At 40.5% G+C, this 24,976-nt stretch overlaps 1 long non-coding RNA gene across 6 annotated transcripts in view; it reads left to right on the forward strand.

Annotated features, from left to right (window-relative positions):
• Window positions 1-24,976, forward strand: part of LOC110341807 — an 82,428-nt gene that overhangs the window by 40,355 nt on the left and 17,097 nt on the right. For 2 of the 6 annotated variants that reach the window (XR_002383812.2, XR_005874903.1), the window contains exons 3-6: window positions 8,357-8,463; window positions 9,218-9,269; window positions 12,097-12,229; window positions 12,486-12,700. This is a non-coding gene — a long non-coding RNA (uncharacterized LOC110341807). Of the gene's footprint in view, window positions 1-8,356; window positions 8,464-9,217; window positions 9,270-12,096; window positions 12,230-12,485; window positions 12,974-24,976 lie in introns of those variants that run through there. The other 4 variants (XR_005874904.1, XR_002383814.2, XR_002383813.2 and 1 more) reach the window with 3 other exon arrangements.

A 24,976-nucleotide genomic window follows, 5' to 3' on the forward strand; every position in this document is an offset into this window, starting at 1 on the left:
AAGAAGGACCATCCTACAAAGATGGTGACAGGCCTGGTACTGGAAGATTCCTCAATGTCTAACAGGAAAATTTCAAGGCAGTGTTTGTGGATAGGATTTTCAGTACACACATCCCACTGTGGGTTCTGGAGTCACACTGGTGTTTGAATCCTGTCTCCGACACTTATTTTCATCTATAACCCAGGCAAGTCCTCATGTCCTAGTGAACCTGACTGTTGTGTGCTGGGTGTTACAAGCTCCTTCTTTGTTTGGTTCTGAAAAGCAACTGCTGTGTGTGAACTGTTGAGTGGAGAATAGCCCTTGTTGATTAGGACAGTACCAAGACAAACCTTTAGTTACTCTGGCTATGGATGGAGACCTTGAACTAACTCAAAACAAGACAAAGACTCCTCTAGGCAATAAAACAAGGGAGGCTTTTATTAATTACTTCTGTAAAGCCAAAGGGAAAACAGAAGATGGACTGCTTTGAGTCTGCTTCAAAGCATATGAATTTGGACTAAAAGTAATTTGGACATAATACACACACACACACACACACACTTTGTGTTGTACAGGGGAGGATAGGGGCTATTACTATGTAGAGGAATAAGTGTGCCCCCTAACTGGGGGAATTTCTTCTTAAGGTTCTCAGGGCACAGAGTCTGGAGAAATGACTCAGTGGATAAAGTGCTTGCTATGCAAGCATGAGGACCTGAATCTGGCTTCCCATTGCTCACATACAGAGTCAGGCACAGTAGTGGTGTGGTGTGCCTGTAATCCAGTACTGGGGAAGTAAAGACAGGAGAATCCTGCGCTTTGCTGACCATGCAGGACAGCCAGCTAGTAAGCTCCACAGAAAGTAAGATAAACTAACTGGTAAGGAGGGTACCTGACATTGACCTCTGGCCTCCACATCCACGGGCACAAATATGCATAGACACATCAACATGTGTAGCTACACACTTGTCAATCCACGTGCATACATGCACATATACTACAGGACACCAAGTTAAATTTATATTCAGAATAACTCATTAATGTAACTGTTCCCTAAATGTTATACAGATGTCCTGCAGAACCCCAATCCTTTTATTAATACCTCCTCTTGTGAGATTCTTGTATCATGAGACTTTCTGGATTCTTGCCAGAGGTACTGGTGGATTCAAATGTCTCCTGTGTTTGAATTAAAAGACCAGTAAAGATGATCCCCAATGTGTCTTCTAAACTGAACTCAGGGTGTCAATTATAATGAGGCTTTTCTGTGCACAGATGATAGGATGCTGACTGGAGGGCTCCTACCTAGCTCAGATCTTGAACATCATTATGATCTTTATGAACAACTCAGAATATATCAGCTTGTGTGGCTGGAGCCAGCTCAAGAAAACACTTGATGAATAATGGTATTTATTAATATTTGGCCCTACATCATGTGGACCTGCTAATCACCTTACACCATCTGGGTAAGGCCCACTGTGGGAGCAGCTTTGATGGAGATACCTACTAGTCACAACTGGGGCTTTGGGGCACTGTGATTGATGGAAATTGGTTGACAATATTTCTTTGGGAGACTGAATTACTTTGTGATAATCACTGATCCATGTGTAAGTCATGTTCTCTCCCCTTTTATTAGTGCTTAGAACCACAGAGACATGTAGACAGTCGTGACTCAGCTGTGTCTCTCTAGGAAGTCACTTTCCTGGAAAGCTGGCATGTGTTGTGGGAGAGGCTGGGAAGTCTCAATGTATCTCTTCTCAACTTTGTAATAGGGATCTTCCTTAGGGCTTTTCAATATCATCTGTCTTCCTATGGTAAATGCTATCCTGACTATGTGGAAGAGAAGGAACTTTTAGTGAAAACTCATTGAGCAGGAGAAGGGATTAGGGATGTTCAAGGGGCACAAACCTTACCAATACGCGAGGAGAAATAAGTCTAGAAGATCTATTGTACAACTTAGTGTTCATTGTCAACCATGAAAAAAAAATCTGCAAATAGCCAAAACAGAGGTTTCTAAATATTACCATCCCAAAATGAATGTGAAGTGATATGTGTGTTATTGATTGATTTACTCATTTTATAACATAGCACACATCAAAACAAAAACATATGCGACCAATACCGTAAGTGTATACAAATTTTGTCAAATTAAAAAAGAGTTTAAAAAATCTTTCTGAAGTCTGCAGAACTCAATTATAAACTTTTGACTTTTGTGTGTGTGGCTCTGTGGATTTGCAACAATTGCCATAGTTCCCATTTCATAGATAGATACAAGTGGGAGGGCTTTCTTCCTTAGGTAATTACTCTTCTAGGATTAGGTTTTAGATCATCTGCACACAAGACAGCTGCCCACTGTCACAGTCTGTCTGATGGCCTTGGCTTATTTATTTACTTTTAATACTGCATTTATTTTATTTCTTTTTGGGATCTATGTTGTTGTAATTGTTTTAAAATTTGATTATTTTAAAACCTTTTCATACAGGTATGAATTATAAACTCAGTAGATTCTTCCCACCCCTCTCTTTCCCCCCTCCAATTTGTTTCTCTTGTTCTCCAAGACAAGATCATTTCCATTTTGTATATGTATACATGTTTAATTTGACTATATAAATACTAGGAACCAAAGATGAGAGAAAACAGAAAATATTTGTTTTTCTGAAACAGATTGAATTCACTATATTAATACCTATAGTTATATATATATTTCCTTGGAAATGCCATATCTCCATTCTTTGTTATGGCTGAAAACAATTCATCATGCACACACCACATCTTCTTTGTCCATTCCTCTGTTGTTGGGCAGGTAAGTTGGTTCTAGAACTTAATTATTCTGGATAGTGCTGTAGTAAGCATTTATGTGCATATGTCTCCTATGTTAACTTGTAGTTCTTTCAGTGGATCTAGTCTATTTTTATGGTTTTTTTGAGAAACTTCTATGTTTTCATAGCAAGTGGACTAGTTTACATCGACAATAGCAGTGTATAGGTGTTTCCTTTTGTCTACGTCTTCACCAACCAACACGTGTTATTACTTGTTTTCTTAATGACTGCCACTCCAACAAAATTAAGATGGATTTCAGTGTAGTTTGGTTTGCACTTTCTGATGGCTCATGAAAGTGCACATTTCTTTTTGCATGCTTATCAACCATTTGTATTTTATCTTTTGATAACTATCTGTTATTTCATTAGCCCTCTTATTGACTGGATTATTTGATTTCTAATTGTTGAGTCTTTTTAGTTCTTTACATATTCTAGATATTAATCCTATGTCAGATGCACAGTTATCAAATACTTTCTTCCCTTCTATACATAATCTATCTCCTTATTGGAATAACTGTATTCCAAACTTTTTTGTTTCATGAGGCCTCATTTGTTTCCCAAGTGACTGAAGTTCTATTTAGAAAGACTCTGACTGACTTTTGTGCCCCCTTCTAGAATAGGGAAGTTTATTTCATCAGCACTTAAAGAACAAGTTAATGATCCCGAGGAAAGTATCATGGTAACCCAATATTTCATTAAATCACTATGGAAATGAAAAATCATTGTGAATTATGCACTCTGCTTGTCACCAGTTGCTAAACAACCACCACTATGTCATTGCTAGCCTCACAACACAGAGCTTCTCTGCACTGTGTAGATATTCATTTCTAAAATAGTGACTTTCTCTATTAAGTCTGTGCTATCAATGTGAAAGCATTAAAGCCATGCATCTATTGACTACTTTAAATTAGTCTAAATGGAAATATTTTGTAAGGATAAAATACTCACTGGATTTTTTTCCTGAAGACAATATGGAAAATATAAAAATTTTCCTTAAATATAGAGAGCATGTTGAGATATTTTGGTTGTGCTTGGCTAAATAATATACCTTAGTAAGTTTCTTGTTTATTTTCCCTTTTTAGTATGTCTACTAGAAAATATAAAGCTATGTGTGATACAGTTGTTAGTGAGCAGCAATAGACTATGGACAGGAACCATGTTTCCCCAGTGCCCCATGTTGCTGCACACTAAGCACCCAGTAAACATGTACTGGCTGAAAATGATGGAAAGGAGTGGAAGAAATAGGTAGGTAACTAAGGAGGGCTTATAACTCAAGGGAAAGTATAATATTTAGTTACACATGGTGACCTTGTTTTCTGGCAGCAATGGATATATCCTTTAAGTTTCTTCTCTAGAGGAAAATAGTTAATGTCTTGGAACCCAGAGTCTCAGGAGGGCATCTGCCTCCGACTGGGTCTTCATGTCCCTCAACAACTCCCCTGTTTAGCGTTGACCACAAATTGAAAAGTCCAGTAGCTGCTTCTTGTTAGCAAAGAATCACTACAGGTTCACTTGTCTTATTTCTTCTTAAGTCCTCCTTCCTGGTCCAGCTCCCATAATCATTTGACCTCAGATTTCCTACCTCTTGTTATCTTTCTCTCAGCTTCACACATCCCAGCTCTCCAGAAAGGCAGTTCTATTGTCTCAGCTTCAGATCAAATAAAGAGCTAGACTTAGAAAGCATAAATGACAAATCTGAGGTCATCAAGAAAGAATGTCTGAACATGGTCTTGACTTGGGTTCTGGTTCCAAAGCCTAACTAGCCGGTTAAACACATTGCTATACTGTTTTATGACCAGCTAATTATATCTTTGGACCATTTCAGGATACTCCTGATTTCCTCCACACATTCCATTTCTTTTTTTGGGATATCTCTGCAAAAGTTTGAGGATGTCCAACTTAAATGCTGGTCACTAGTCATCTTTTTTTTCTGATAGTATATTTCCTCACAGATCAACTTGATATCTCTCATGTTACCATCTCAGAATTAGTCAAGATAGAATCAGTTAGTATAGGAGAAAGTCACAATATGTAGCTGTTGAAGAATTTACTTACATACTGTATCTTATTTGAGTCTAACATCAACATTAAGAGATGGTACTAATATTTTCAGGTGTGATAAGTAACAACAGAGGAGAAATTGATATGCGCAAAGCTTCGCAGATGGTGAATGAAAATGTCCCTATAGGCCCATGTATTTGAACACTTGGTCCCCAGTTGGCAGCACAGTATGGGAAGGTTATGGAACTTTTAGGATGCGGAGTCTTGCTAGAGGAAGTATGTCACTGGGGGTGGCCTTTGAGAGTTTATATTCCTCCCTCACTTCTAGTTTGCCCTCTAGACTTCCTGTGGTATAAAGTTGATCATCCGGCTTCCTATTCCTGTAGCCTCCCTCTGTACCTCCCTCCCTACCATTATGGATATCTTAGTCCTCTGAGATCATGAACCAAAGTAAACTCTTTCTTCTGTAAGTTGCCTCTAGTTATGGTGTTTTATCACAACAAGAGAAAAGTAACTAAAGCAGAGTTTCTAGGAAAACTACACACCATCACCACAGCACCTAGTGAGTCTGTAACACAGTTCCTTGGAAAGTCTTTACACTCACTCCTTACATCACTAATAAATACTGTCATTTATTTGTGAAATGTAAGTTTTTGTGGGATGGCATCTTTTAAAAAAGGGTTTATTGGAGAAACTCACTTAGATGATTCAGAAGAGAACGCAGAAGATCATTACACCTGGGTGAACCAAGTCACAAACCATGGAAGTTTCTGGTAGAACATCTTCATAAAGTACTGGCTCATTTTGGGGTCTTGGTGAGTATGCCTTTGAAAAATAGTCTTCAAAATACTTTTTTTTGGCCCCACAAAGGCACAGCAGAGCTCTCTAGCTTTGATTTTTCCACATGAGGAACAATCAGAACCCACAGAGCTGAGGTCACTTCTCAGACTTTAGGAATCACTGGTGACACAACCAAGATGAGCGTGTCAACAGCCTCATCCTGGTTACAGCCACTACCTTAAATCCCAGCAGAGCGCCGGGCAGTGGTGGCTCACGCCTTTAATCCCAGCACTCGGGAGGCAGAGGCAGGTGGATCTCTCTGAGTTCGAGGCCGGGCTGGACTGACAGCCTCCAAAACAATACAGAGAAACCCTGTCTCATAAAACAACAACAACAACAACAACAAAAAAAACAATAAACAAATCCCAGCAGAGCTCCACACGAAAGATACTTGGCTGATTTGCAAACAGCATTAGTCAAAGTTCCATAGAGTAATAAAATTTATATAATGAATCTCTATTATATAGAAAAGTGACTTATTAGAATGACTTAGAGGCTATGGCCCAGCCAATCCAACAATGGCTGTCTATGAATGGAAAGCCCAGGCACCCAATAACTGTTCAGTCCATGAGGCTGGGTGTCTCAGTTGGTCTTCAATATATGCCAGGATCCCAAAGAAGTAGGTGCTCATGCCAGTGAAGGAATGGACTTGCAAATGAGGCTGGAATAAGATGGCAAAGGGGGAAACTTTTCTTCCATATCCTTATATAGGTGTCCAAAGAAGGTATGGCTCAGATTAGAGGCACATGTTCCCACCTCAAAGATCTGTATTAGAAGTAGATCATCCCACTTAAAATGAAGCAAAAAAATCCCTCAGGTGGCCATTTTTGTGTTTTAGCTTATTCCAGATATAGTCAAGTTGACAGCCAAGAATAGTTATCATAGCTACCAAGACAGGTGGGCACAGCTGGGATGCTAGTCATGGTTATGAAGCTATAACTAGTATGGCTGACTGTTGCCTCCAAAAGTATGGCTGCCCTCTTGCTCCGTAGGAAAGGTTCAAGGCATGCCCAGCAGCTAATAAGGCTGGATGGAAATGAAAGGTCGCATTATAAGTTTTGTCTAAATCACCAAGTTACACTGATACCATTGGTAAGTTCTTAGTGCTCCTTGAAACAGATTTCATAAGCTCTTTGCTTTCAGAGTCATCGTGCTGTTAAATAGCATGATTTCAGCTATCCTTGTACCTGCTGGGCCTTTGTCTCCAGTTGCTCACTGGGAAACAGTAGCATTGTCTTTTTTTCTCTGTGGAGTCAATGCACATGGTGCTGCTTTTATACCCAGCTTAACAGCAGTGTGCGTATAGTGATAAATACAACCACAGACGCTCATACATTGTTAGAGATCTCACCAGATACTTTAATAATTGCTGTATTTTATCTCCTGAGAACCCTGGGAAAGTACCTTTCCAGCTCTCAAATATTGTTCTTCTCAAATTGCCCTTTTTGTATTCTTGCCCAGGAATCTACTTTAGTTCTTTGCCTTCCTGGAAAATATTAGCTCAATTTAATTTTTTAAAGATTTATTTTTGTTATATGTGTATGAGTGTTTGCCTACTGTTATGCCTGTGTACCATAAGCACACCTGGTGCCCAAGGAGGCCACAAGAGGTCTGTTGGAACTGGTTGAGCTACCATGTGGATTCTGGGAATCCAACCTGGATCCTCCTAAAGAGCAGTAGCTGTTTTAACTATTGAGCCATCTCTCTAGTCCCAGTCTGGACATTTTAAATATTCAAGAAAATCATTACATTCTCTGTGTTGTGACTTGAATGTTAAACATCTTTTACAAGCTCTTCTATTTGAATATTCAGTCTCCATCTTGCAGAACTGTTTTGGAAGGGCATGGAATCTTTTGGGTGTGAGGCCTATGTGATGGATTTGGGGCTTTGGGGGAATTTTAGGCAGGTAAACGTCATCTCTGTATCTTTGTTTTCTGATTCCCTGAGATATGAAAAACAGGTCTCATCCCAAGCTCCCACTGTCAAGGACCTTGTAGCCCCAGTTGCCATGCCTTCCCTGCCATGGTGGACTGTATTCACTGAATGGAACTAAGTGAGCCACCCCCCCTGCCTAGTTTCTATGAGATATTTTGGCCACAGCAATGTGAAACATAACTAATACAATCTGTACGACCCTCCAATAGCCACTGCTTCATTAATAAACGACCTTGTGGACTATGAATGGCACTGATCTGTTTTCCCGTCTCTCTTGTTAGGCTGTGAACAGAGAATGGGTAGCACCCAGCATTCTTTGCCTTTGTGTTGCCAACATCTACCCTCACATCCAACTAAATAAACAAGTTAAGAAAAAAAGGGCCATAGGTGCTCCTAATTCCCAGGTGTAACTTGATTTGCGAATGGATCATTCCTCTCATTGATCGGTGTACTAGCTGAGGACGAACCTATGGCGTCTCCCTGTAGCAAGTCCATTTCACATGAAAGACTGACAGTGATTTTAAGAGGTGCATCACAAAGGTGCATTTTGATGTCCACATGACAGTCACATGAAGATCTTCTTTCTTCAGTGGCCAGCCCTGTTGCTTCTCACTCTTCAGTTTCTATGTTGTAGCTTTTACTAGCTTATTTGTCTGTAGAGATTTGTCTTAAATACCATGTGTATCTGGTAGGATTAGTGGCCTTTATTTCTTGGAGAAATTTGAAAAATAACTTGTTCTTGGCTCACAAATGCTGTCCAATTTGAAATTTTCTCATCCTCTTTATAGAAACATGAAAAAAAATTTCTCAGTAAAGCAAGTTTCACAGTCATTGTGAATCCCACACTGTCCTTCTCTCTGAAGATAATGCTCTGAGATGACATCACCACTCTTAGGTGAGATTGGGGGATTGTATGCTAATTGCCTTTGGGCTATATGGGTTGCTATGGCCTGTTCTGACTGTATCTCTCATCTCTTTCTGCCATGGCAAACTATTATGAGAATCACCTGTGTTCCCATTTAAGAGAGCACCTTCTAGCTGATTGCTTGTTAGAAGGCAGTGGGATACGTAAGGATCATGAAATAAACGCCACACCGTTGGTATGTGTGGTTGACACTCTGAGCTGCTTTTTCTTAGTCCTTGCTGACAGTCCTCATGGCAGCAACAGGGTGCTTAGGACCAAGGTAAATATTTCATGGCTTTCTAGTTTCCCTTTGCCTCCTTGTCAAAGCACTGCCCATGGTCTAAAGGAATATTCCAACTAGCCCTTCAAGCTCCTGTTGCCTCTTTGGAATCTTCATGATAACAAGGTTGAGGAAACAAACAAAATTCTTAGGTTGGTGGTAGGTAAGGTAGCCGTGGCTTGATCCTTGAAGACATGTTCGAGCCGCTGAACCGGTCATGGCCTCCTCCCCACCGGCTTCCTAAGTAAACAGTGAATGGCTTTTAGGTTTACATCAATGTCTTTTTGTTACTTACTGCCTAATGCACGCTGATGGATGTAATGCAGGCAAGCAGCTGTACCCTACACTGAACCAGATTATGCAATGTTCTAAAAAGTCTTTGCCTGAGCACATGCCACCCATTTCTTCATAAAGTCATCTTGCTTTCATTTGTATTAAACCTCAGTTGTTTTCTTTGCCACTTAGGATCTCCCAAGAGCACTTTGCTTTAATGTTTCCAGGCAAGAGCAAGTAGCAGGTGAGCAGACATCTCTCCCAGCACTCTAATGGGCACTCCACTTCACTTTTCAATCCCCATGACTATCTCTTTGGTCTAGAATATAGAAACAGAATAAAAGCCACGTGTGTAATATATAAAGTTTTATAAAAGGCAAAGGTACATGCAGCGTGATTGTGGGCAATAGACTGGCTAAGGTGCAATATAATTTCAAAAATAAAGTTACAGTTAAGGGAAAAATTGTGTTCCTTCAGTTTTAAATTTTAAATGAGTTAAAATGAAATATAATTGTTTATAGTTTCTCAGCTAGATCAGGTGATAGGTCTGTAACCCCAACACTAGGGAAGCTGAGCCAGGAGAATCACATGTTATAGTCCTACTTCAGGATACAAAGTTAGTTCAAAGCCAATGTGGACACCTTAGTGAGACCATGTTTTTAAATAAAAGGTAAAATTAGGGTTGGGGGATGTAGCTTAGTGGTAGAGTGCTTGCCTAACACTAGGTTCAAGCCACAATACCTTAAAAATTTAAATTTAGTGTCTCCAATGTCATGGTCACACTTTAAACAATCAGTATCCATGTGTGGGTAGCTTGGTGTATTCTCCTGCCCTAGTCTTTTGAGAGGAGCAACTTCATGCTTTTCACGTTAGTTATCATTTCTTCTGGGGCTCATTTCTATATTCCCCAAGACTGAGTTTGGTGCCCTTCTTCTTTGATAGTCCATGGCATTAAGGGTCAGGTGTGGTGGTATGTACTTGTAAGCTCAACACTTGGGAGGAGTTGGCAGGAGGACTGGAAATTCAAGGTCATTCTCACCTACAGACCTAGGGAGATTGATGCCTAGGCTACATGAGACCTTGTTTCAAAAGACCAAATCTCCAAAACAAGTATAGTCCATTGTGCTACTCCTGGTTGTAACTAATTATTTGCTTGTAAATAGACATTTGCAGGCAGAGACCGTTTCTGGCTTTCCACTGCTTACTGCAGGAGTAGATACATAGAAGGAACTCACTAAAATTTATTGATATTTTAATGAATTTACACAGCACCTAAAAGGTGTGTTAGAGTCCATTTTTTAATCAGTCCATGAATCCCCGATGTAAATCATGAGCATGGCCCTACAACCAGAATTCAATCCTTTGCCCTCTTCAGTTACTGTAACTTACACTTAGCTAATAGTAGAAACCCAGTTGCTGTCTATTGGATGATTATTGACCCTGCCACAACCCCAGGCTTTGTAGCTTTGCTGTATTAACAGCTGAGGCTGGGTGACTCTACCTGGAGCCCTATGGTTTCCCTTACCTGTTGAGACTCAAAGTTACCTTCTGAAGATCTGTGTCGGGTTCGGTGATTACATCTGCCCTGATCCCTCAGTCTGGTCAGTGCTTGGGATTGAGTTGAGCTTGTCAGGCTCCTTCCACCTCCATGAACAGCTGGGTGTTTGATCAGCCTCAACCCAGAGGAGACCATGTCCCACTGGCTTCTGGAGCTGAGTGCTCATTGGATTGCTTTGTCTGCTTGTGCCTCCAATGATTTACATGTTTTGCATGTTGTAGACTAAGCCCTGGCTGTGCCTTGGCTTGCACAGTCTCGGGATTTCCTTTTTTACCTGCCAGAATTGATTTTCTTCCAGGGTGTTTTCCTGTTAGTGTGGGGTGTGCAGAAACAGGGCCCACCTGCAGGAGGCAGCATTCACTGGCAGTCACCCTAGGTGCTATGAGTTATTTTGACAACATCCCAGTAGAGGGCGGCAAAATATTTTGAGTGGGCACTTTTCCCCCAGTTTCCACAAAATCCTAAATAAGCTAGCACCTGCAGTGCTGATCTAGCAGAAGGCTCTAGCCAGTTTCCTGCTTCTCACATCTTACCCTGTATCCTTATAGTTAACTGGACATGGCCAGCCTTAGTTGTGATAAACAAGAAAAGTCTCACACTTGGAGAAAGCGATGCATCTCTTTATCAACTCCCATTTCCTGTTGCCAAGCATCCAAGACACAGATGCAGCCCCAGCTTGCCTGTATCCTTAGCTCCAGGTCTCAGTTCTTTCTGTCTGTGATTCACCTATAAGTAATGCCTGGATTCTAGGGTGAGTCAGATTAAGGTGTCTTTTTTTTAATTAAAAAAAGATTTATTTATTTTATGTGTGACTATTTTGCCTTCATGAATATATGTGCACCATGTGCATGCGTGGTGCCCTCTGAGGTCAGAAGAGGTGACAGGTCCCTTGGAACTATAGTTACAGAAGGTTGTGAACTGTATCATGTAGGTCCTCTGCAAGAGCAACAAGAGCTCTTAATGCCTAAGCCATCTCTCTAGCTATGGAACAGGCTTCTTACATAGCTCACCAGTGTCTGTATGGGAACAGGCCCTAGAAACAAGAAACAAGAAAGATGTTCTATATGAGGTTTCTCCTTCTTCTCCTCCTCTTCCTCTTCCTCTTCTTTCTCCTCCTCCTCCTTCTTTTCTCTCTCTCTCTCTCCCCCTCCCTCTTCTTTTTTTCTTTTTAGAAATCTACTTAGGACTACTGACAAGAAAGAAAAGAAACACAAAAGGGACTAACTTCTTGGTCTCAAGATGACAAAGATGCTTAAATTATAATTTTCCTTCCAGGCCCATTTGTCTATACTGCTGACATTACATTTAAAAGGGACACCTATGAATCTGGGGACATCTTAGTGTGAAAGTCTATCAGGGGGAAGCCATTTATCTCACTGTTGATTCTGTGGGAGAAGAATTCAAAATCTACAGGGTAGTGGTGGTCCCCATCCCCAGCAGAGGGACTTCTAGGTAAGAAATCACTGCATGAATGTAGAATTCATTGTGTTGTGTTGTGTCTGTTTTGTTTCAGGGAACAGATGCCGTCTCAGAAAACCCTCCTTGCCCACACATTTCCTGGAAAGGTATCTGTCTAGAGGAGTGGAGCTGGTCATCAACTAGTTTGGTTATTTTAGAATTGGACTATTCCAGATTATTTCCTGATGGTTTGTATGTCAACTTTGTCTACAAAGTTTTAGGGAAGGCAGTTGTCTCTACCTGCTGCACAGGACATCTGTTCTTTGACTTGGATTGAGGGGATTTTTCTTGATGTTTTTTCCAGAGATGGCTGAAGTTAAAGGGAATTGCCTAATTGTGAGATATTTCTATGGAATGAAAGGGAGCTGGATGGGGAGGAAAGCAATGTTTCTGCTGTTGGTCTGCATTAGCAAGCACTTATACATCTTTGCTTTTTACATCCAGCTTCTCTAGTATTGAACGTGGGATATGGAAGAGGAGATGATTCCACAATTCTCTGTTGTTGGAGACTGAGCAACCTGGAAAGAATTTCCAATGAAAATACAGAATTTCTCTGAGCGAGGAGAGCAAATACCTGCTACGTTGTCTCCATGCTTCCAGGATCAATTCCACCTCTTCATCTTCAGGGGGATATGGGCTGGGAAATCTCTCTTAGCGCAGTAAGTGTTCCAACCCATTGATGTTTACCTTAAGACAGAACCTCCTACCACCCTAGAGTGTAAGGATCCTGAGTTCTGTATCTCTCATCATGTTAGGGTTCTGCCTCCTTCACAGCTCCCAGAGCCAAAGGAGCTGCTAACAGGTGCTATAACAGATGCACAGAGGTGAAGCCCCATCCTTGACTCTCAGTGTGTCAAAGAAGTGGTGTCTGAATGTGAAGAAGAGTAAAATGAAATGGAATGACACATTAATAATGATGTTTGTGCCAAATAGAGAATGGAGATAAGGAAAAAAAAACAGTTCTCAAACTAATCAAGCTGCACAACCTCATGTCTTAGTGTGGGGCAAACAGTCTCTTGAGAGTAATGTGTAATTCATAGTCTGTGATCTCTTAGGACAAGATTTACCTGCTCAAGGCTTTGTATCCTGCACTATGTATATAAACTTCTTAAATCTTATTTAGATATAGTACTGTGAGATTAACATTTATTTTATAATATCTGTTTCAATGATTGTTTTCAGTCTTCAGAAACCATAGACTGTACTACAGAACTTACCTAAAAGTACCATTTCTTGGGTCTCATCTGCAGAACCTGACTTAATAGAACAGAGTTAGTGACTAGGAATATGATTTTTTAAAGAATTAGTTTCCTCAGGATGAGTGTTGTGGCTCATTTCTGTAATTCTAGTAATCAGGAAGCAGAGGCAGGAGGATTGCTGCAAGTTTAAGGCCAGCTTGGTCTACATAGTTAGTTTCAGGCTAGCCAGGGCTATATAGTGAGATCCTGTCTCAAACTCTCTGAATTCCCTTTTCTAAACCGACTCTCTTGTGTTTCTTATTGTTTTGAGAAATGGTTGTGCTTTGTGTGGAGCTTAATCTTAGGTATCCATGACTTCCATTTTTCTTGCAACAATGCCAACATGCTTATGTCATTGATTCTATGCACTCAGTTTGTATCATATGTTAAAGAACTAAACAATGAGTATGGGCTCAGTCAGTTGTTGCTCCAGCATGAGGACATGAATTTGATCTCAAGAACCCATGTGTAAGAGTTATGCATGGTGGTTGTGCACCTGGAATTTCATGGTGAGGAGGCAGAGACAGGAGCATCTCTAAGACTTGCTGGCTAGCTAGCCAGCTGAATCTGTTCACCCATTCTTTTTCTCTCTGCTCTTGACGTGGATGCGATTACCTGGTCGAAGTTCCTGCCCATCCCATTCTGCAATGATGGACTGTGGCTGGGAATTGTGATCTAAAAATAATCCCTTTCTCCCCTGAGTTGCCTTTTCCCAGGGTATTTTATCACAGTGACAAAATAAAACTAGAATAATGCTTTTCTCTTTAATGAGGCTTCTGTGTCCCAGAGGCATACTGAGATGGTTGGGGGGACTGCCCGCTGATGCTGCCTGAAACACTGGTCCTGCAGATCTTTCATTTGGCCCAGGGTCTTTCCATCTTCCTTATACATCTGCACAGTCAGTCTGGGAAAATATGGTGTGATACTGGAGTGGGATTCATAGGTCATCAGTAGCTGATACAGTTGCTTTCCATTAAGAACATTCCAAACATTCCAAGCACTTGAGGAATGATACAGAAAAAACAGCCAATGTACCCCCCTTCACTAGAGGAGGAACACAAGGAGTGTCACCTATAATTAGTGTTTCTGTTCTTAATGTCCCCAAGTCAAGCCCACAGATGGAGCCAGGCTGTAACATCTACATTGTGGCATTCTTTCTGTCCTCCTCGGGAGCTAGCACGAGAAGGCTGTGTTTCTCTTCTTCTGCAACAATTCTACAAGTTGACACCAAAAATACTTAGGCTGGAGGCTTAATTTGAATATCTATGGTATAAAATTACCAGTGTTCACATCCCCTAGCATTTTCCTGACAAATTAATTGCCAATACAATTTGCAGCAGCGGGTATGTGTATGTGTGGCATAGTGGGGTTGAGGGTTCAGCTTAGGAGCAGTAATTATGGGTGCCCTTGGCTGGGAAGTAGCAGAGATGATACTAAAAGAGCCTGTGTTTTCCGTAAGCAGCACCTGCTCCCTTGCCTGCTCTGTAGACCTGCGGATCAGAAAAACACACATATAATTTGGTCCATTAAATGCCTACCTCTGGGGCACACGATTTAACTTCTTACTAATCGGGTGATCTTCTGCTGCTGTAAGTTCCCTAAACCACATTGTGGATTCCTGTCGGTTCTGAAGTCTTTGTTCTATTTATTTAACCTTTCAAATCTTAAAAAGTATCAGGTAGAGGCTGATATAAACCAGGCTAAAAAGAGATTCTCTTTTGGTGTGGTCTGAGGGAAGAGGTGCTTTTGCTTTTGTCGTCTTTTCCAAAGGTACCTGGTCTCCTCTGGGGAACAAGAAAGAAAAACCAGACTGCTATTAGGTGAAATAGTTCCTCCTCCTCCTCCTTCTTTGTCATCACCTCCTCCTTCTCTTCCTCCGTTTCTCATAATAAAGTTTCAGGTTTTCCAGACTGGTCTTAAACTTGCATGTAGCCAAGGATAACCTTGAACTTCTGATTCTCCTGCCTCCACTGGAGCTGGTAAGATAGACACATGATACCGTGTCTGTCTCAGAATCTGTCCTTCAGTGAAATACTTTCTGCTTATTTATAGGCTTTCACAGAAGAATTGTTTCTTCAAGAATACACCTTTAGATGAGATGCACAGTCCCTAAGATGCAGACAATAAACAATGGTTGTGGGCCCAGTCCCAAACAACACCTGTATACCACTCCCTTTAAGACTCAGGCAGTGTTTTAGAAAAGGGGTTGGAAAATGTCTAAGAGTCAGAAGATAGAGTGAAGGGCTACAAAGCACCATTTTGTGGGCTCCAAATTACTATTATGATTATTGACAATAACTGTGTTACCTGCCCTTGGCTCACATAGGACTGGTCTTATCAACAGTAAGTCATGGAAGGTTGAGGGACTCAAGGCTCCTATCCACTACCTCTGAACTACTGACTATTGATAGACTCTGGAAGACAGGGACCACTGTCTTTTTTGTATACAAACCGCTAGGCCCACCAGGCTCCAACATATAGTTCCAAACCCATGGTCACGCAGACAGTCCTGGCTAATCTCAGTAGTTCACAAAACAAAACAAATAGTCATGAACATATGAGAGAGATTTGTAAGTATGAGGGAGGGTTGACATTGGTAGTGGAGAAGTAGGGGTGAAAATGATTGTGTGCATTGTGCACATGTACAAGATTATCTAAAAATAATGATTGATATGTATTGTGCACATGTACAAAATTATCTAAAAACAAATTTAATTAATAAAATCAAGTTTTAGAATGTTGACACTGTATTAGTCAGGGTTCTCTAGAGGAACAGAACTTCTAAAATGAATACACACACACACACACACACACACACACACACACCACAGGATTTATTAGAATCAGCTAGTCCAACAATGCCTGTTTACCAACAGAAGGTCCAAGAATCCAGTAGTTGTTTAGTCTTTGAGGCCATATGTCTCAGCTGGTCTTCAGTACATGACAGACTCACAAAAAAGTAGGCTGTAATGCCAGTGAAGAAATGAACTTCTACCGTGCCCTTTATATAGGCTGCCAACAGGTGTGGCCCAGATTAAAGGTAGATGTTCCCAGCTCAAAAATCTGGATTAGAAGTGGGTTTTCCCATGTCAAATGATGCAGTTAAGAAAAAAATTCCTCACAGGTGTGCCCAGTCATTTGGGTTTTAATTAATTCCAGATGCAGTCAAGTTGACAACTGAGAATAGCTACCACAAGCACTTTTACATATTTATTTTGGTCTCAAGGATTTATTTTAAATAGAAATAAAGCATTATAATATTACTATGTGATGGAAAAGGAATGCACACGTTTTATTTCATTAAGTCTTGTTCTCAGGTTTTCCCTATGATGTCAGCTGCTTTTAAAAATATTAAAGATTGAGTAGGGATGAGATAATATTCTGGCACCCTGGTTCCTGGAATAATGGGATTGGAAGGAAGTAGATGAGAATATGTGATGGCTAAGTTTAATGTGTAAGGATTTCATCCCACTTCCGGATGAATTTGGATCTTGTTCTTCAAATGTCTCAGCTACTGGGTTCCTGCCATCTTTCTTAGCAGGGAAGTCAGTCCTCTGAGACCAAAGGTAGCAAGCAGGTAGGAAGACACTGTGGTCAAGTAGAACTATCTACTCCACCATTTTTATTTAACAGAAGAACTTGTAACCTCTGGTTGACTTGAGGGTACAGGCCATGTCTTAGTCACTGTTTTATTGCTATGAGAGACACTATAACCAAGGAAACTTACAAAAGTAATAATTTAATTGGGAGCTTGCTTATAGTTTCGAAGAGTTAGGTGAAGATCATTTTGGTGGGAAGTAGATAGGCATGGTACTGGAGCAGTACCTGAGAGCTTTACACCCTAATTCACAGGCAGTTGTCAAAGACAAAGACACTGGGTCAGCCCTGGGCTTTTGAAACCTCAAAGCCCACTCCCAGTGACACAGCTACTCCAACAAGACCACACTTTTTTCCAACAAAAGTTGTACCACCAAATCCTTCCCAAATCATTCCACTCCCTGGTGACTAGGCAGTCAAATTTATGAGCCTATGAGGATCATTCTCATTCAAATCACCACAGTCCATCATGGTGGGAAGTCATGAGGGCAGACTTGAGGTCACATTGCATCTGCAGTCAAGGAGCTTGCTTCTCATTTTTTACTCAGCCCAGGACCTTCACCTATGAAATGACTTCTGCCCACATTTAGGGTGGGTCTTCCCTCTTCAGTTGAACCTTTCTGAAAACTTCCTTATAGACATACCATAGAGTCATCTTCCAGGTGATTTCAAATCCTCTTAAGTTGACAATCAAGACTCACCAGCACACATACAACTATTTTGAAATGATTTCTTTATCTAGTGGATTATTTTATTATGGCTACAGAAAATCTGAGAATTCCATTAATGTGTAAAGAAGATAATTGCACTATTTATGAATGCAGCATTTTGGTGTATGATACAGCAATCCTCTCCTTCTCACACATCATTCCCTTCATAAGCCCTTCACATTATTCAAAGACAGGACAATTCTGTTCCAAGTCTTTTACCAGGGGGTCTTCTGTTCCAGACAGCACTTGGTTGTAACAGCTTCCAATGACCATGCTTGTCCAGCTTCTCTCAGACTGTGTGCGGCTCATAGATGGGCAAAGACTTGGCTAAAGATTGCCTATCTAGTTGTACATGAAACAAGAGCTTGAGCCTAGTTCTCATAGTCTTCAAAGCATCAGCAGGCATGACCAACATTAGGGAAAAATAACCTGCCTTATGTGGATGCAGACTTTGCATTTCTGATTTGGAAATTTATGTGCTACCCAATGCTCACTGATTATTATTTTTTAATAGTATGAAAGCAGTTACTTATTGCATGCTTCCCATGAACCAAGTAAGGTCCAAATGGTTTGCACAAATGTTCTCATGTAACCTTAACAATCACCATCTCTAAGGGACTGCCTTCCTACATGAATATGCACAGGTGTGAAATCCCTGTACTTTGCTTGGAGAGGGAATTTGGTTTGGAATTAATAAATTCTTCCTGCCAGTGGCACATGAGAACTCTTAAAATCAAAAGCAAGAAGCTGTTACTCTAACCACACTATGTATGAGGAGACAGATTCTTAGGGAGAAACTGTTGCTTGCCCAAAGCCACACATAGTTCAGTGTTCTGGGTCTCGCAAGTCACCTGAATTCACATTGACTATATACTTTTTGTTCCTAACAGCGTTTTATAGAGATGAAATTACCACTCACTACAGCACTACAATTTCCATATCCAACCCGAACAATTTGATATGTGTTGGCCCTGGATTCAATCTTCAGAGTCATAAAAAATAATAGCATTATAGTATATAATTTTTATTTGATGTTATAAGGGCTCATCATTAGGAGATTTCATGAGTCTCAGAAGGCATTCTGCACTTACACTTTTAAATAGATATCACTTCTTTTATATTTTGTGGATGATGTTCATATTCATGTGTGTGAGTGAGTATAAGCACATGCCCTCCACAGTGTGTGGGTGTAGGTGAGAGAACAGCTTTGGGTGTTGGCCCTGGACTTGCACTTTGTTTGAGACAGTGTCTTTCTTATTCACTGCCGTGGAGTGAGGCGAGCTGGCACATTGGTCTGTGGGCCTCTGGAGGCTCTCCTGTCTCCACCTCTATTGTCCCATAGGAATGGTGGGATTACAGATTCCATGCTACTGCATCTGTCTTTTATGTGCACTCTGGAGATCCAAACTCAGGTTGTCTGGCTTGTGTATCAAGCACTTACCCATGGAGCCGTTTCACCAGCCCTACATATACTTCTGAACACTGTTGGAAGTGTTGAAGATGATGCTGACTTGTGAAGCTGGTCTGAGTGCATTTTGCATTGTGAAATGTCCATGAGCCTATGGTCACAGAGGTAGAAGATTATGGATTAGAACTGATATGTTTATGTGATCAACCTGAGAGGGGATAGACTTATGATGGCTAGTATTTATTGTCATTTTAACAGGATCTAGGATAACTAGGAGAGAAGCCTCTGGGAATGTCTGTGAGGGCATTTCTAGACCAACTTATTTGAGGTATAAAGACCTACCCTAAATGTGTCAACGATACTCCATGATGCTGGAATATCCCACTGAATAAAAATGAAAAGATGAGTGGAGTATTAGTATTCATCTCTTTATATTTTGTAACTGGAGGTGCAGTATGTCTGGTAGCCTCAAGCTATGCCTTCCCTGCCACGATGGATTGCACCCTGAAACTGTGAACTGAAGTGAGCCCCTCCTTCTTTCAGTAGTTTTTGCCAGCTGCTTTGTCCCAGCACTGAGAAAAATAACCAATACAGATTTCTCCTGTTTTTGTATTTGTCAAACAGTTTACTCCTTCATATTGCTGAGTAGTGTTCTATTTTGTGGATATACAGTTTGCTTCATTATTTATATACTAGCTGATATTTGGGGGACTTTCAGATTTAAATACCTATCATGTTGTTGACATTGAAGTGGATCTGAGGTAGACGAAATGAAAATAAACATCTACTGAGTGCTTATGAAAACATATAACTTATCTTTATTATTGTATGTGATTTTCATATCTCCCAGAATGAATTAGTTATTAATACTATTTTTTTAGTGAACTGGAGTGCTCAGAGAGCTTGGCCATTTGCTAAAAGTCCTTTTAGAAATTAGTATAAGATTGGAAACCACAAATACATGATTCAAAGCCTGTGTATGATTTTTCCTATCTATTCTCCATTTCTTATTTCATTTGATTATTTTTTGTTTAGACTTCAGGAACCCAGAAAGCAGGACCCAGATAATCATCCTTATCATTCAATCTTGACATTCACAGTGTGTCTACTAAGCACTAAACTTTGTGAAGTATATGGAAATATCAAAAAGCTGTGACCTGAAGTAGTTGTGAAGGGCTTCATAGGTCAGAAAAGCATCAGATAAGTATGGCTTTCTATTGTAACTAGTGGGAAACTCTTTTCTGCATGGTGTACAAGGCTCCATATCCTTGCTTATCAAAGTGGGCTCCATGAACCATCAGCATCAGTGTCTCATGAGAGTTTGTTAGAGATGAAGACTCTTAGGTCATACCCACACCTACTTAGTTAAGGGATTCTTACTCATAGCCTCCCTGGCCTTACTACCTCCACCAAAGTACCACTGCTTTGGCTTTCTAAGCAAGCCTATTTAGTTCCTACTTTAGGAGTTTTTGACCTCTTTTTTTGTCTGATGATTTCTCCCCAAATGTTTTCATGGCTCTGCTTTATACTTTAGATTTTGAACATCATAATCATGGAGGATCTAAGAGTCCAGACTTTAGGGACCTGTATTCTGCTATAATTTCTCATGGCACATTTATTATCTTCTCATTAGAATGATAAACGCCTTGAGTACAGGGAAGCTTTAACTACCTCATTTCCTGTTCTATCCCTCATACTTACAACACTGCCTGGCTCAAGTCAGTCATTCAATAAGTATTTTGTAAATCAGCAAGTGAAGAAACAGTAGAGTGTCTGGCTGACACTGTAATTCCAATGTGTTGATAGTAAAAGCTAAGACTATTTGCAAATGTTTCCTAGATGCTAGGAAGACTTTGGGGGTTTGCTGCTTTAAACCAATGTTCTTTGAAATTGTGATTTATGAGTAAAGGGAAGGGAAACAATAGTGGAAACAAGTCTTCTTCCTTTAACTTTGGGAAGGTCAGGTGAGTGGATTTGTTAGGATGGCATTTAGTTGTTTATGCTGTATCTGCTTGAGCAAAATTTTCTCAATTTCTCAAGGAAATTTTAGGTAATTCCCTTGCTGAATGTGGATGCATATCTTAAAAGCATGTAAAAATGTGATCATAAACCTCCCTGTTTATTTCTGGACTCCTATATTGAAGTGGTTGTTTTCTTGGGTGAAGATGCTAGTTTGTAGAGAGTTTGTTCATGCTTTAAGAGCTGACTCAGCAGTTCTACTGCAGATTTTCTTGGAGTGAAACAGCAAAGGTAACTGCAGGGCTCTGATAAGACATCCTGGGTAAATCCCTCATGCCTGCTATTCACAAAAGTCTTATAAAGAAGAAAACAAGACTGAAAAGTGATTTTATGCTCAATACACAACTCAAATAAGATCTTATTTTAAATATCATTTGATGAGGCAATATTACCCCATTTTACAGAATAAGAAATGGAGATTCTAAGATTAAGGTCTATGCAAAGTTGTCCTTCTAGGAACTGAGCAAGGAGGAACTCAAGCAGATTCTTTGTACTGTATTGCTGCCCTACACTTAGCAAATATTCCATCCTCCCCCAGAAGAATGATTCTGTTGCTATTGTTTTATATGAAAAATTTTCTGTGTGAGTCAGATTTTATTTTGACTTTAGAAAGCACCCCAGAGACTAATAGCATAATAAAGGATTCATGAGGAAAACAGGAGTGACTGTGCAAAAACCTCCACACCTCATGGACAGGATATGCATAGTTCTGAAGTAAGGAAAGCCCCAGAAACAGACATTTTGTTTACTTCATAGAACTGTGGCATTTTCAGTCTGAGGCTACAACCGGTATGAAATGCATTAAAATTTGAAAGACCAGCTACATTGGTTTCACACACACATGCATATTAATTTTTTAAAGCCAGGTGATTATGACGATTATTAGGAACTAATTCAGACTTGGTATCCTTCATACAGTTTTGTCACCCTAGGAAAAATGAAAACAGAGGACAATATTTTAGGAGGAAATATCAGTTTGTTTTACAGAATAAGAAACTAAGATTCTAAGGTTACAATTTATTGAGAATTGTCCCTTAGGGACTGGACCTTCCTTCCAGCCAGTTGAAAACAGTGAGCTAAGCAGGAGGGGTTGCATAGAAACTCCTCAGCCTATACGATTTCTACCCCTGAATTATAGCCATTTAATAAGGTTGCTCTAGGAGCCTTCATTCTCCACTTGCATCCCCAGAAACCTTTAACTCTATTAGAAAAAATAAGACAGCACTTTTGGATGAATCCAAGAGGCTAACAGGTTTCCAGAGTATTCCTTAAATGTGCCAAAGGACCATTGTGTAGCAGGAACCCTGAATTTCTTTGCAAATTTCATGGAAATATCCCTAAAACAGAGTTTGGGTAATGCCCAGTAGATGGTGCTCACCATCAACATAGTCAAAAAGATCATCTGAGCTTCTACAGAGTTACTAGAATGTGATTTGATTTGAACTCAGAGACTTCCAGAAGACTAGAGCTTTGTAACAGGAACATTTATACCCCTTACCCATTTATCCCCCTCAGAAATAATTCAAAAAGCAGGAGCGAAAGTTGACCCCCCTCCCCGTGTGTGTGTGTGTGTGTGTGTGTGTGTGTGTGTGCGCGTGCGTGTAAAACTCCTAAATCCTCCCCATAGTCCAGAGAGGAAAACATTTCCATTAGAGATGTGTCTTCTTTGTATTCTTCCCCAGCTAGTGGGTATGAATGTACCTCCACCTTCTGTTTACAATGGGCTCCCAAGAGATTTTATTGAGATCATTTGCCTTTAACTCAAAATTACTACTCCTTGAATTTTTCTCCCAGAAATGGTGGGGAGGTGGCCACAAATGTCTTCTTAACTCTTGAGGTGCTTGGAGTTCAGAGCCTCATATACTCCTATTAGGCAGCAAGTATGTAACTATGTTCCTAGAGAATTCATCCTGAATTCATCTCTCCATGAGCTGATGGGGCCACAACAGTGATCCTGGCAACAGAAACTCAGCCAGTTATTATGGGTTATAGATGGGAATCTTTGATTGCTGTTACTCTTAGGTGGGCAGGAATGGATAGTTACCCTTAGGGCAGCTCCTATGCTGCTTCTTATCCAGAACTTTGGGATTTGCCACATTTAAAACTGGACTTTCCTTCAAACCCAAATCTCCTGTTGTGTCTACAAGTTTTTTCAGTAATTGAGTAATCCCATCCTTTGCAGGTAAATGGCCATAATATATTTTCATGTTCTAAACACACGGTAGAATCAGAGGGCAGCACTGGTAGTGGGTAAGTCCCCAGAATCTTTTAGACAAAGTGTGTTGCCAGAAATTTTTGGGAGTGTCATCAGAGTTGCACTTGTTAAAGGGGAGATTGGAGTCCCCCTTTGGGGTTCTTACTCTCATAATAAAGAATTTGAGAAAAGATTCAAAAGGAAGTTCAACAACAATTTAGTTAGAGACCCAAGCTATCAAATCTCAGCAGCTCCAGGAGGGAGATGGCGGAGGAGAGAAAGCCATGTATGTCGCTTGAATTAAGCTGGCAGGGAGGGAGGCAGCACTTCAGGTCAGATGGGCAGTTAAACTGTTCAGAGGAAGGGAAGCTCTAGAGAACAAGTTATGGAAGCCCAAATTACCAGAGAAAGCACACTTAGGCTCTGGCCAGCATCCAAAAGAGAAAGACAAAAGACAAGAAAGAGGAAATGTTGCAATCAGAAAGGAAGGCTGATTCAGAACCTCTTGTTGGCTTGTAAGGAATGTGGTCCAGAAAGAATTCTGAGAAAGAAAAGTGTGTTATCTCATCAAAGAGATAATTATTATTATCTCTTCAGCATGGTATAAAGTGACCCCCAACTTTATGGGGGGCAGTCCATTAGCCAGATGATTGGCCGGTCCAACTAGATTGACTCTTAAAGGAGGAGACAATGGTATAGTACATCTCCACTCCGAGACTAGGATGCCAGGAGGCAATACCTTTTCCTTAATTAACATGCCTTTTACTGCTGTAACAAGTGCATCATTAAAATTATCCTGAGATGAAACACACCACCCTTTCTGTATTCAGGCCCTTTCTGATCCATGCACAGAAAGGAGTCTAAATTTGACTCTTAAGAATATCCCAATGTCATATGGTCTAATTGTCTCACCTGATTTTAGTAAAGAACATGTTTTCAGTTCTTTGATAACTTCTAGAGTGACTGGAACGCTAACTTTTAGTTGTTTTAAAGAGACAGTGAGGCTCTGCTAATAGTCATGTATTGTGAGGCGTGTGTAAGAGACATCCTGCTGGTATTTTTTGCCTTCCATTTTAGTTAACGTTTCCTCCCATTATTGTTCTTTGTAGGTTCTGTGCTGTCATTCCTTTATGCACTCAATAAACATTTACTTAACTGTTGGGTCCCAAATATGATATTTCTTATACAGGCCTCAGCTCAATTCCAGGAGCTTGAATCTCCTGTTGTCTTTTAGATGTCAGCTGGTTACCTCCGGATGGTCTGGCTACAGTGGAGAATGGTTTCTAGTTTGTGTAACAATAGACCTAGGCCCCAAATCCATCATGAGGGCTAGTGGGACGTGTCTGAAGACTGGTGAGACGTGCCTTTACGGAATGTCTGAGAGTTTGTGTACGTGCGTTCTAGGACCATCTCTAGGGTTAAAGGAAGTGTTTCCTAGTCGTCATATATACATGGTAACACATGTCTTCTGCCAGTATCCCCACTTTTTGGAAAGCTCTTAAGAGGATGCTTGAATAAACCATGTGGAAACCATGAGAGCCCTCCTGAAAGGACAAGATGTCTCTGTCTCATTCTTAATACTATTGAGTAGCTAGGGCTGCCCTGATCAACACTCCCCCACACAGGGTCCGATCCAAGCCTGTTTGGCTGGTTCAGAACACAGCCCCAAAGACATCAGTCCAGAATAGATAGCCCCTACATCATAGGACGGATACAGGCTGAACCCCGGCACTGAACGTTCTCTATAGCCAAGTGCTCATCTAGATGAC

The sequence above is a fragment of the Mesocricetus auratus genome, unplaced genomic scaffold (assembly GCF_017639785.1).
Source record: "Mesocricetus auratus isolate SY011 unplaced genomic scaffold, BCM_Maur_2.0 Super-Scaffold_100691, whole genome shotgun sequence".
NCBI lineage: Eukaryota > Metazoa > Chordata > Mammalia > Rodentia > Cricetidae > Mesocricetus > Mesocricetus auratus.